This window comes from Anolis sagrei, chromosome 5 (assembly GCF_037176765.1).
Source record: "Anolis sagrei isolate rAnoSag1 chromosome 5, rAnoSag1.mat, whole genome shotgun sequence".
NCBI classification, from domain to species: Eukaryota; Metazoa; Chordata; class Lepidosauria; order Squamata; family Dactyloidae; genus Anolis; species Anolis sagrei.
In genome coordinates, this window is record NC_090025.1 from 166,314,789 (window position 1) to 166,327,275 (window position 12,487).

Genomic DNA, 12,487 nt, shown 5'->3' on the forward strand with positions numbered 1-12,487 from the left:
GAAAGGAGTTGACTAGGTGGTTCCTGGGGTTTCTGTTGTTGTTGTTATTGTTGTTATTGTTGTTATTGTTGTTGTTGTTGTAACAAAGGCTGGGTGGCCATCTGTTAGGGGTGCTTTGATCATGCTTTTCCTGCATGGCAGAAGAGGGTTGGGCTGGATGGCCCCTGGGGGTTTCCACTGAAGTACTGTTAACTTTATGTTGGTTAAAATTGTTTTTCATTGAAAATATTTTATTGTTCTTTCTTTCTTTTTTTCACTACAGACAAGATATGTGTAGTGTACATAGGCATTTGTCCATATGTTTTCTATTCGTTCACACAGATATTCTCCATCTATCTGCAACTGGCCCAGCCCGTCTGTCAAATTTTAAAACACTATGAGTCAAAACGTTTGCCTATGCCTAATATATATACATTATCTATAATACTAGCCATCCCCTTCCACACGTTGTATATGTGTTTTGTATGTGTATATGTGGAGCCCCCAGTGGCACAGTGGGTTAAAGCCCTGTGCCGGCAGGACTGAAGACCGACAGGTCGCAGGTTCAAATCCGGGGAGAGGCGGATGAGCTCCCTCTATCAGCTCCAGCTCCTCATGCGGGGACATGAGAGAAGGCTCCCACAAGGATGATAAAACATCAAATCATCCTGGCGTCCCCTGGGCAATGTCCTTGCAGACGGTCAATTCTCTCACAACAGGAGCGGTCGCTCCTGACACGACAATAAAAAATGTGTATATGTGTGTGTATGTGTGTGTGTGTATATATATGTGGTTTTGCACATGGGTTGTAATGTTGTTTTTTTAATTTTCTGGCTTTTTAAGTATCTTCTGTGGTGTTTTTCATTGTTTTTATGAGTGTTGGTCACTTGTTGGCATAATAGGTGGATTGTGTCCAAATTTGGTGTCAATTCATCCAGTGGTTTTTGAGTTATGTTAATGCCACAAACGAACATTACATTTTTATTTATATAGATAATATATAACAATTTCTTGGAGTTCCACAATAAACTCTTTCTTCAAAAAGGGCTCAGCAACTGAAAAGGTTTGAGAACCCCTGTTATAAGGAATTAGAGCAGTGCTTCTCAACCTGTGGGTCCCCAGGTGTTTTGACCTACAACTCCCAAAAATCCCAGCCAGTTTACCAGCTGTAAGGATTTATTGGAGTTGAAGGCCAAAACATCTGAGGATCCACGGGCTGTGAACCACTGAATTAAAGGGTAATAGCAGCAGACTCTTGGTTGAACTGTCAATCCTGTGTCTTGGAGCTCTACTTGTTGGAAAACCTGCCCTGAGTCCCTGAAACTGGACCTTTTGTCTTTGATGTGGAAGAAGACATGACTTTGATTCCATCACCAGAAGGAAATGGTGCTCCTCAAGATCTCCTAATCTGGACATGGAGACTGTAATAAAATCTGCTCCATCCTTATGGTTACTCAAATCGATGCTAAGAATGTCCTATCTCTTTTGTTATTGGAACAGTTCCTGTTGCAAAAGAAAAATCAATAAATGTAAATGAGCAATTCTGCCCATCAGCTGTTTGAAAGGGAGTAAAGAGGACCTTCAATCTATACCTCATGCCCAGATGTTGCCCTTTGTTTCAAACAACCTTCAGAGGTGGGCTAGGAAGTGAATTGTGCATATAGCACCATTTAATCCATACAACTCATTGATCTAAGCATATACTGTCTTCATGTGATGGGGTTACTATGAAGTAATGATGAGAAATGATGGACCTCCACATTTTAGATCATATATTTCCAAGCTGTGGACCATGACACATTAGTGTTTCGGCTGCAATGTGCAAGTGTGTTGCATGAATTTAACAAGAAATGAGTAAAATACCTTTTTCAAGTTTTGAAGTGGCCTTTGGATAGTATCGTTTTATACAAATGATGCTCAGTTGCTGTCAACAGAGGCCAAGGTCAACCTGTCATGCCCATATACTAAAGCACCTGCCTAGCACTGATAAATTTAATCCAGCATACTGAAAAGTAAGAGCAACAGGGGGAAGAAGTCAGGCAATGATCACACTTATCTTTGGCTAAAAAGAAAACAGAGGAGCATATTAACAAGGTGTCTTTATGATGGAGAAGAAAGGTTTAACACTGAAAGTTCATAGTATAATAAAGAGGGAAAGGAAAGAAGGAAAGAAGGAAAGAAGGAAGGAAGGAAGGAAGGAAGGAAGGAAGGAAGGAAGGAAGGAAGGAAGGAAGGGAAAAAAGATTCTGATAAAGATGAGACAATGCATCATCAATTCAACAAAAGCAAGAGGAAAAAAGGCTTCATTCCAGATGACGAATAGAAGCTTACATTTTTCTTTAGTAACAATGTGAATAAACATATGTGCATAAAAACAAAGCACAAACAGTGACAGATTCCAGGACTGTATATGAAATATAAGTAACAGATTGCCCAAACGCACTGCCAACTGCAACATAGCCTGCATCATAAACATATATCGAAGTTCTGCCCATACTTTTCAAGATATTAATATATTTTCCTCTACATCTGGCAAAGAAATTGGCTGGCTCTTGATATTGTATCCGTGTCCTGAATTTTCCATAAAACATCAGCAGCATAGGAAAAATTGCATTTGAGGAGACTGTAAAATCATATTTCTGATTAAATAATAGAAGGTGATGTCAGACCTCCATCATTTGGCAGTATGTTTAATTCATTACAATTCCCCAATTTGCAAAATGCATCTAAGGCGATAGCAGAATCCCTAATCATCTGTCTTGGAGAATGCAGGAAGTTTCCTGGAGAATTTAGGTCAATCTTGCAGTCACTTACTCGGGACCTTAATTATGTGACGATGGTTATACACATAAATTAGGCACAGGATTTGATGTTGTGTGATTATTTATTGAAAGAACCTACCGCTGTGTGCTTATGCAAAGAGCATGAGTTAAGCTTGGCTTGAGAACCTTAGTGAAATTGCAAATTGCTGGGTGTGTAGAATCTGGAGCTTCTCCCTGAATACTGTTTTCAATAGTCTTCCAGCTGTGACAAACAGAATTTAATACACCAGAACCAAAGAGGGAGAAGATTCAGAAAATACATACTGCCCAGTCAACCAAATACTTTTATAAGCTCGCTCCAAGAGCTGGCTGCCGCAACCACATTTGCTTCTGGTAACACAGATGCACACCCATTACAAAACATAGCAGTTTGTTTTGCTTCTCCCTTGGTTTTCCTGATGCCAATAATTAAAGACTGGAAAAGCCCCAAGTGTGCACTAAACACTTTTCAAGAGCTTTTAAGCATGGAGAATTTGTATAGGGAGGCACGTAGGTTCATTTTCAAGGCTGAAAAAAATCCTTTTCTTCAAAGCACATTTTTACAACATAATATGTGAATAGAGTTAAGTCTTTCTATCCCAGGTGCCATCACATCACACTGGAGCCCTGGTTCACAATCAATACTGTAGGTTTCCATTCTTTTAAGCATGTGTCCAATGATGTATCCCTCAACAAAATTGCTAACTTGTCAATCTCTATAAGATCCCACATCTTCCCTGTTGAATTCTATGCAGTATGCTTATTGATGTGTATGTATTGTTGTTTTCTTTATTAGTGTTTTTTATGTCATAAATTGGAAATAAAAATGGGGAAAAAAGAATTAATGTTGTAGTCATGGGTGTTTCTACAATCAAGTTGAGTGGAAAGGCTGCCTCCATGGTAGAGCATGAGGAGTGTGAGCCATTCGCACAAATACGCACACACCTGAATCTCTTCCTGCTCCAGAGAACATTGCTGGCTGTTCTCTGAAACGACTGGCACAACTCTTCAAAGCTGGCCAAAGCACAGAGTGATACAGTGGGAAAACAGCAGCAAGAACAGGGGCAGAGATATGGAGTGACATGCTCTCTCAGATGGCAAGAGAATCCGGTACAGTTCTGACCAGTATCAAGGACAGCCTGATGTATTTTGTTAAGATGAAGAACAAGATTGTGCCTGTTCACTTTATGAACAAAATACCCAGATGAACTATTGGATTCTACATTTATACTGAAAAAGGGAACCACACCTGATGTCACCAGATGAGTTTAAGGAGAACAGGGAAAACCCTTTGGCACAAACAGCCACGTCATTCTGTTTATAGCTTTCTGGGCTCCCACATCCAATGGGTGAAGCAGCCTCTTCACATTACCTAATTGCAGAGTTAGCCCAGGATGCATCACTCTAAGTCCTAAAATTGCACTCTATACCAGACATAGACAAACTTGTGCCCTCTGGGCGTTTTGGACTTCAACTCCCACAATTCCTAATATCCGGCAGGCAGTTTGGAATTGTGGGAGTTGAAATCCAAAACACCTGGAGGTTCAAAGTTTGTCCATGCCTGCTCTATACAGACAGGTGTTTGGACAAATACCTTCCTAAGGGCTCTTCCAGAGAGGCCCTATATCTCTGATCCCATGTTTTCTGTTTACACCAAATTATCTGGAAGTGCGAAGTCATATAATCCACTTTAAAGCAGAAAACCTGGTATTGGATCCTGGGATAAAGGGCCTGTCTGGAAGAGCCCTAACTTCAAGGAAGCGTTTCAAGGTCCCCCATAGATACTGAAACCATGAACAATAGCAAACCCTACATCCTGACCATAGACTACCATAACATCCCACCTGAAGATCTCAAGAAGCTCACAAGCACTTTCAGGTGAAGGGGAGATATTTTTTGGAGCATGGGTAGGTGGAAGTATACATATTAACTCTGTCAATAATGAGGCTGGACTGTATTTTTCTTTTTTTTTTTAAACCCAATAGAACTGGAGTACTGCATCCGGTAAACAGTGAGACAACTTGATACAATGGTTCATGCTCTTCTGTTAATCTCCTAATTAGACTATTGTAATGCACAGCATGTGGAGCTGCACTTGAAGACAACATGGAAAAAAAGTAGAATGTGTTGGCCAGAAAAATAACTGAAATATACAGAGACCCAAGACATTTTGCGGTCTGAAGCATGGGGTAGATGTAGAATTAATGCAGTCTGGCATCACTTTAACTAATATGACTCAATGCTAGAAATCGTGGGATTTGTAATTTGGTGAGGCACTGGCACTCTTTGACAGAGAAGGCTAAAGACCTTGTAAAACTACAACTCCCAGGATTCCATAGCATTGAACCATGACAGTTAAAGCGGTGTCAAACTGCACTAATTCTGCAGTGTAGATGCATCCATGGTAGCAAATGATATGTTGCAGTCCACACACACCCTAATTAAGATGCATTGAACTCAAAGCCAGCCAAGTTATTTTGGCAAAGGAAACAGAAAATCTCTCAAAGTGACTCTCTTCATGTCTAGCAGTAATACATATGATAAATCAAATGACAAATCCTTTGCTGTCGTCTTGTGATCTTCAAAGTCTGCTGGGTGAAGCAACAGCCTAATGATAGAGCTGGCCCTGACTGTAGCAGTATAATAACACTTATCTGGATGCCCATTTGGATTTCTGCTCCACTGGAGAAATTTCTCCGACAGTTGAGAAAAACAATCCATATCCCAAGCAATATATGTTGACTTCTCACCTTTAAATTAACCCTCAATTCTGCAGGATACGGCATGACTACTTGTACAGCTGCCAAGGTGTGTTTCAACTGACCTGTCTCCTTGCCCCTGTTCTAAGTTGCAGAACATGAATCAGAGATGAAGGGAAAGAAAGATTTTGTGTCATTGTTATCCAAGCCTCTTTCTGCTTTGCTGCTTTTTACACTTGGTTGCGTTCCATAGCATTCACCATTTACTAAAGCCCTGAACACTCACTAACTTCAGAGTTCACGTTGGACAGCTTTCTTATTAGGGGAAAGCATTTCTGGGCAGAAATGTGACCAGAATTTACACAGGGTTTCCATTCCTTTGCCCCTCAAAGCCAACAGGTATCAAAAATTCTGATCATGAAGCAGTCTAGAGGAACATTCAATATTCTTTGCAGTATCAGAATTGTCCTTTTGACCTTACCCACAAATGGTCAACGATAATCAAAAAGAAATACTGGTAATTAGCAAAACACAGTCCGCCCTCCACATTCACTGGAGTTAGGGACACAGAAAAGTAACCCTAACTGGTGGGGTTTGGGTGGGGGGGGGGGGTCATATTAAAAATGCTATTGTTTAAAGAACATATCTTCTATATAATCCTGCATGACTCTATGCTGGATAGTCACAGAATCACACAATAGGACCTAGATATTGCTAGAGAAAACATTTTAATCCAATCCACAAATAATCAAGTCCACAAAAGACAAACCCAGAAACATGGACGGCCAACAGTACTACCATTTTTCCATGCAGTTTCCATTTTATTAAAAATTTCCCAACCTAAGTATGGTTTTAGACCAGTGGTTCTCAACCTTCCTAATGCAGTGACCCCTTGATACAGTTCCTCGTGTTGTGATGACCCCCAACCATAAATTATTTTTGTTGCCATTTCATAACTGTAATTTTGTTACTGTTATGAATCGTAATGTAAATATCTGATATGCAGGATGTATTTTCATTCACTGGACCAAATTTGGTACAAATACCCTATACGCCCAAATTTGAATACTGGTGGGGCTGCGGGGGAAGGGGTTCATTTTGTCATTTGGGAGTTTTAGTCGCTGGGATTTATAGTTAATATATACTCAAAGAACATTCTGAGCTCCACCAACGATGGAATTGAACCAGACTTGGCACACAGAACTCCCATGACCAACAGAAACATCGGGAAGGGTTTGATGGGCATTGGCCTTGAATTTTGGAGTTGTAGTTCACCTATATCCAAAGAGCACTGTGGGCTCAAATAATGATGGATCTGGACCAAACTTGGCATGAATACTCAATATGCCCGAATATTAACACTGGTGGAGTTTGGGGAAAATAGACCTTGACATTTGGGAGTTGTAGTTGCTAGGATTTATAGCACACCTACAATCAAAGAGCATTCTGAACCCCACCAATGATAGAATTGGACCAAACTTCCCACACAGAAGTCCTATCACCAACCGAGAATACTGTGTTTTCTAGTGGTCTCTGACACCCCCTCATGACCCCCAAGTTAAGAAATGCTGTTTAGACACACAAAACATTACAAAGTACTACAAAGAATAGACATTTCAGGCCTCTCACAATTGCCCTCATTCTCATTTCAAATATCCCAAGCTACTGTTAGCTTGCAGGTTTTAAACAAGCACAACCAAAGCTAAGCTGTTTTTTCTGCAATCACAACAGATGAATATGAAATGAATGTAGAAAGGGACAACTGAGCACAATATTCATGGTATGAGGAATCCCAGCTTTTGATTTTAAAATGGCAAAAGTTTCTAGTCCTCAAATCAGTGGAAGCAAGTTTAAAAGTGTGTAAATTATGATGAGGCAAAGTCAAATCTCAGACTGAAGACTGAGCAGATTTCCGAGCAACTCTGAAGCAAGGTTTTCCCCTCCTTTAATTACTGGTACTCCTCTTAACTTTCCATTCCCCTCTTCCCAATTTCTTCTCCATCAGCTCTTCTGCTCAATAAACCGATTTGCCTCATATGTGGAGCCCATTATTACCTGTCCACCTGAGTCACAAATTGGCTCAATTGTTTTCTATGTCTTCCATAATGGGCACTGATAAGGCAATTCCTTTATTAAGTAGGAGTCCAGCTCAATTGACAAGAGTTAATGGTTAAGAAGTAGTTGGGAGGTAGGGTGTGTTTTTTTTTTCTCAAGGAGGAGAAGGCACCCACTTACTTTCTCTAGGGGATTAGGGACAAGCTTGTGTTTTTTGCCTCTGGCCATATTATTGTTCTGAGTGTATACAGCTAATATTACAAAAGTGCCATATTCTCCGGGGCTCTCTCATTTTCAGGAAACAAATCTGCCCCCTTTCTCACTTTGTAGGGCTAGAAATACTGTGTTAATGGAAAAATCACATATTTCCCCCTTTTCTAAAAAGGAATTTTAAAAGTTTGATATGTTAATGTACTCAGAATTCAGTGGGCCTTTAATCATCTGCATCTACATATAAATTTTTATAATACAATAATAAATGAAATCTGAGTAAATATGTGTTGTGTAAGCCTTCAACCCATTCTGTAATAAATGTCCCTTAAAGTCCGTTTCTGTGAGCCAACAAGGAGATCCCCTTACTTTACCTTAGTATTCTTCCATTTAGAAGTAGTTTGCAATGTTTTCCTGAACCACATAACCTCTACATCAGTAGTTCCCAACCTGTGGTCCGCAAGAACGAAAATATAGTCCACAGCCTCACCATTACTACACCGTTGCAACAAGAGCAATTGATCTCACAAAACCCTCTTATTGTGCCAAGGCTTATTAAATATGGTTTTCTGTGGGCGAGAAGATGGCGACTACTGGATGGCATATGTTCTGTATCAGAAACTAGAGCTGATGTGGTCTATCCAATGCAATTTTCTGAATCAGCACCCCGAATAACCAAACCGAATCTAAAGTTGACCAAAAACTAATTTGTAACCCTTTTGGTACTAATGTTGGAGAATGGTCTCTGGTCAAGTGGTCTCTAGTCAAGTGGTTCCTGGTTTTCTAAAAATGGTTGGGAACTTTCACTTTTTGCTCTCTGACAACTTTGCTTTCACCTTTCGCTTTCTAACCATATACAGCTGTTGTTCCTATTGTTATATGGCAGTCTGCAAGTGACTTGGAAACTATCAGAATGTCTCTTCTGATTTTGTATTCTGTAAGTCAACCATACCAGTTTGTTTATGTTTCTCTTGTGTGTCGTGCATTTCAAACTCATTGAGCAGACATTTCAGAAGCATAATGTTGTAGGTAGGATTCCAACAACCAATTAACTAGAAAATTCTATGACATCAGAAAGATGTCTTTGGTATTTGGTGTTGTGTGATTAGTCACTGAATGTTTCTTCATCAGATCCAGTTTCTTCCTTTAATTTTACGTTTCCAGAATTTGAGTTTCTTCTTGTCCCTGCTTTTATTTTGCATCTCTGCCCATGATTTGGTATAGGATGAATCAGTTCAGTTTATGCCAGTGGTTCTCATCATGTGGGTCCCCAGATGTTTTGGCCTTCAACTCCCAGAAATCCTAACAAGTGGTAAACTGGATTTCAGGGAGATATAGGCCAAAACACCTGGGGAACCACAGGTTGAGAACCACTGCTCTATGAGAACCCTGATTTACAATATGTCCGGATCAGACAAAGTTATTTTTGTATGAGATTTTCAAGATGCCCACCCCCTTCCAGAAAGTCCTGTGACACCTGCCAACAACAGATCTGGACCAAACTTGGCACAGGGACCACCATCACCATCGACCCATGATGGTGAGAATTGCAGTTCACCTCACATCAAGTGAGAACTTCCAGAGAATAATGTGAACCCCCTCAACAATGGATCTAGACTAAACTTGGCACACAGGCCCCTCATGACCAACTTTAAAATACTGGTGGAGTTTGGGTGGGATGGACCTGGGATCATGGAAGTTGCAGTTCACCCCGCATCCAGAGAGCACTGTGAATGCCATCAAAGACAGATCTGGATCAAACCTGGCACACACACTCAACATGACCAGCTTTCAATACTGGTGGGCTTTGAGGGGCAATGACAGAGGATGATGGGAGTGGTAGTTTACCCATTTTCTTGTGCATTTTCTAAGCGGACCATTCATAAATCCAAAACTATTTGGATTTAACCCAGGCATTGCTGAGTATCTAAGCTTGTGTGTGTGTGTGTGCGTGCACATGTAAGCATATGTGTGTGAGAGGGATAACCTTTGCAGAGAGAAAGCTCAAGCATAGTGCGAATTGAATCTTAAGAAAAGGAATACAACAGGGAACTGAACCGACAACATGTAAGTCTCGAGTGAATATCCTAAGCAACCTTTTTCACACTTATGTCAAGAGCAAACCCCTTGCCTTCTCTGCTATCTTATTTAAAAATTGTTATCCTGGGTCCCTCAGGTAGCCATAAAGGACAGATGTATTTTTTTAAGTTTTCCCTTGTGCAGTACTGTTTACAGCACTGTCTACAAAGGAGAGTTTCGTGTGCTCAGGTGCAAGCGTTAGAATTTGTAGTCTTCACCAGTTTTGCAGTTTATTTGTTTTATTTGTTGGAGAATCAACGTTTATCAGTTGGAGTTCCTCCCCTGTTTTTTTTTTACTTGTGTTGTATTGTTTTTTATTTGCCACCTTGATGTTATAGTTTGTCAGAGAACCATAGTTCTTGATTTCATGTAATGACCAGGAAACAGCTCCATGTGAGGTCACTGGGCTCGGTTCTCCCACTGTCACAGAAATGGGGTATTGACTGTAGAAATGGGTGGGAAGTCATCCTACATAAATGTGCCAAGAATTTGGAGGAACCAGAGTAACCAGATAGCATGGCAACCCGGCATGGTGTAATGATTTCAGCATTCAATACAACTCTGGAGACCACAGTTCAGATCCTCACTCAGGCAGGATCTAAACTGCCATATAATCCAGAATCTGATCCCAGATTATCCACTTTGAACTAGATTATATGAGGCCCCTTCCACACAGCTGAATACAGTTGCACATTTTCTGCTTTGAACTGGAGTATATGGCAGTGTGGACTCAGATAACCCAACTCAAAGCAGATATTGTGGGATTTCCTGCCTTGATATTCTAGGTTATACGGCTGTATGAGAGGGCCCTGAGTCTACACTGCTATATAACCCAGTTCAAAGCAGATAATCTAGGATCAGATACTGAATTATATAGTAGTATAGAAGAGGCCTCAGCCATGGAGACCCATAGAGTGGCCTTTATCAAGTCACATCCTCTCAGTCTCAGAGGACCTACTGAAATCTTGCCAAGAAAACCCAGTGATAGAAACACCATAACTCAGAAATGACATGAAGGTACATAGCAACATCTGGCAACCCAGTGCCAGGTTAGAACAAAAAAACATTTTTCAATGGATAGAGAGGTTGGAAGATATACCCACTTGTTTCCATTCCAATCAGGTAGGAATTAATGCAGTTTGACCCTGCCCCCCCCCCCTCACACACACAGCCCTATATACCAGGATATCAAAGCAGGAAATTCCATACCTGCTTTGAACTGGGTTATCTAGATCCACACTCAGATAATGTGGGATTTTCTGCCTTGATATTCTGGGTTATAGGGCTGTGTGGAAGGACCTCTTAATGGCTGAGTGCTATGAAACCATGTTGTCTTCTCTGCTAAAGGATGCTAGGGCCTCAGCAAAGGACAATTCCCAAAGCACTGAGCCATGTCAGCCAAAGTGGTGTCAAGCTGCATTCATTCTACAGTGTAGATGCACGTCTGGTCGTTGAAAGGTTTCTATTGTGTTCTGTTTTATCAAACATGCTAGTTTATTCATTCCTGATATTTTCAACATTTTTATAATCTAGGTTTCACTGGATTCTTCCATTTTTGAGCGTATCCTGGCTGCTTGACTCATTGAACATTTGAAAATTCATATTTTCAGTTTGTTCATTTGATTTTTGGTTTCCAATATTCATTGTATCTCATATTCCAATAATTATTAGCATTTCCCCTACTGCCTTCTATCTTATTAAGCAATATATTTTCTGGTGAGTCATGTATTGCAGTATGTTCAAAGTATGATGGTCTCAGTTTAGTCATCTTGGCTTCTAAGAAGGGATCAGGCTTAATTTGCTTTATGTCCCATGTATTTGTCTTGTTAACAGTTAACGGTAGTTACAAATGGCTACATTGTAATATTCAGTATGCAACCAGGTTTTATTCAGTATGCAACCAGGAGAAAGGCAGGAAGTTTTTAAAAAATCATTTTTGTTTTATTGACTATTCTAAAGCCTTTCATTGTGTGGATCATAATAAATTGTGGTAAGTTCTTGGTGGTATGAGGATACCAAGTCACCATGTTTGTCTCCTGAGGAATCTGTACAAGGACCAAGTAGCAACAGTAAGAACTGACCACGGAACAACAGACTGGTTAAAGATTGGGAAAGGTGTACGGCAGAGTTGTATACTGTCACCCAACATTCAGCTTATATGCAGAACACATCATGTGATGTGCGGGGCTTGACAAACCCAAGGATGGAGTTAAAATTGCTGGAAGAAACATTAACACATTAACAACCTTAGATATGCAGATGATACCACTTTGATGGCCAAAAGCGAGGAGGAGCTGAGGAGCCTTCTGATCAAGGTGAAAGAAGAAAGTGCAAAAGCTGGGTTGTAGTTAAACATCAAAAAACCAAGATTCTGGCAACCGGACAGACTGATAACTGGCAAATAGAGGGAGAAAACGTGGAGGCCGTGACAGACTTTGTATTTCTAGGTGCAAAGATTACTGCAGACACAGACTGCAGCCAGGAAATCAGGAGACGCTTACTTCTTGGGAAGAGAGCAATGTCCAATCTCGATAAAATAGTGAAGGGTAGAGACATCACAAGAATGATTGACAACTGGGAAATAGAGGGAGAAAACATGGAGGCCGTGACAGACTTTGTATTTCTAGGTGCAAAAATTACTGCAGATGCAGACTGCAGCCAGGA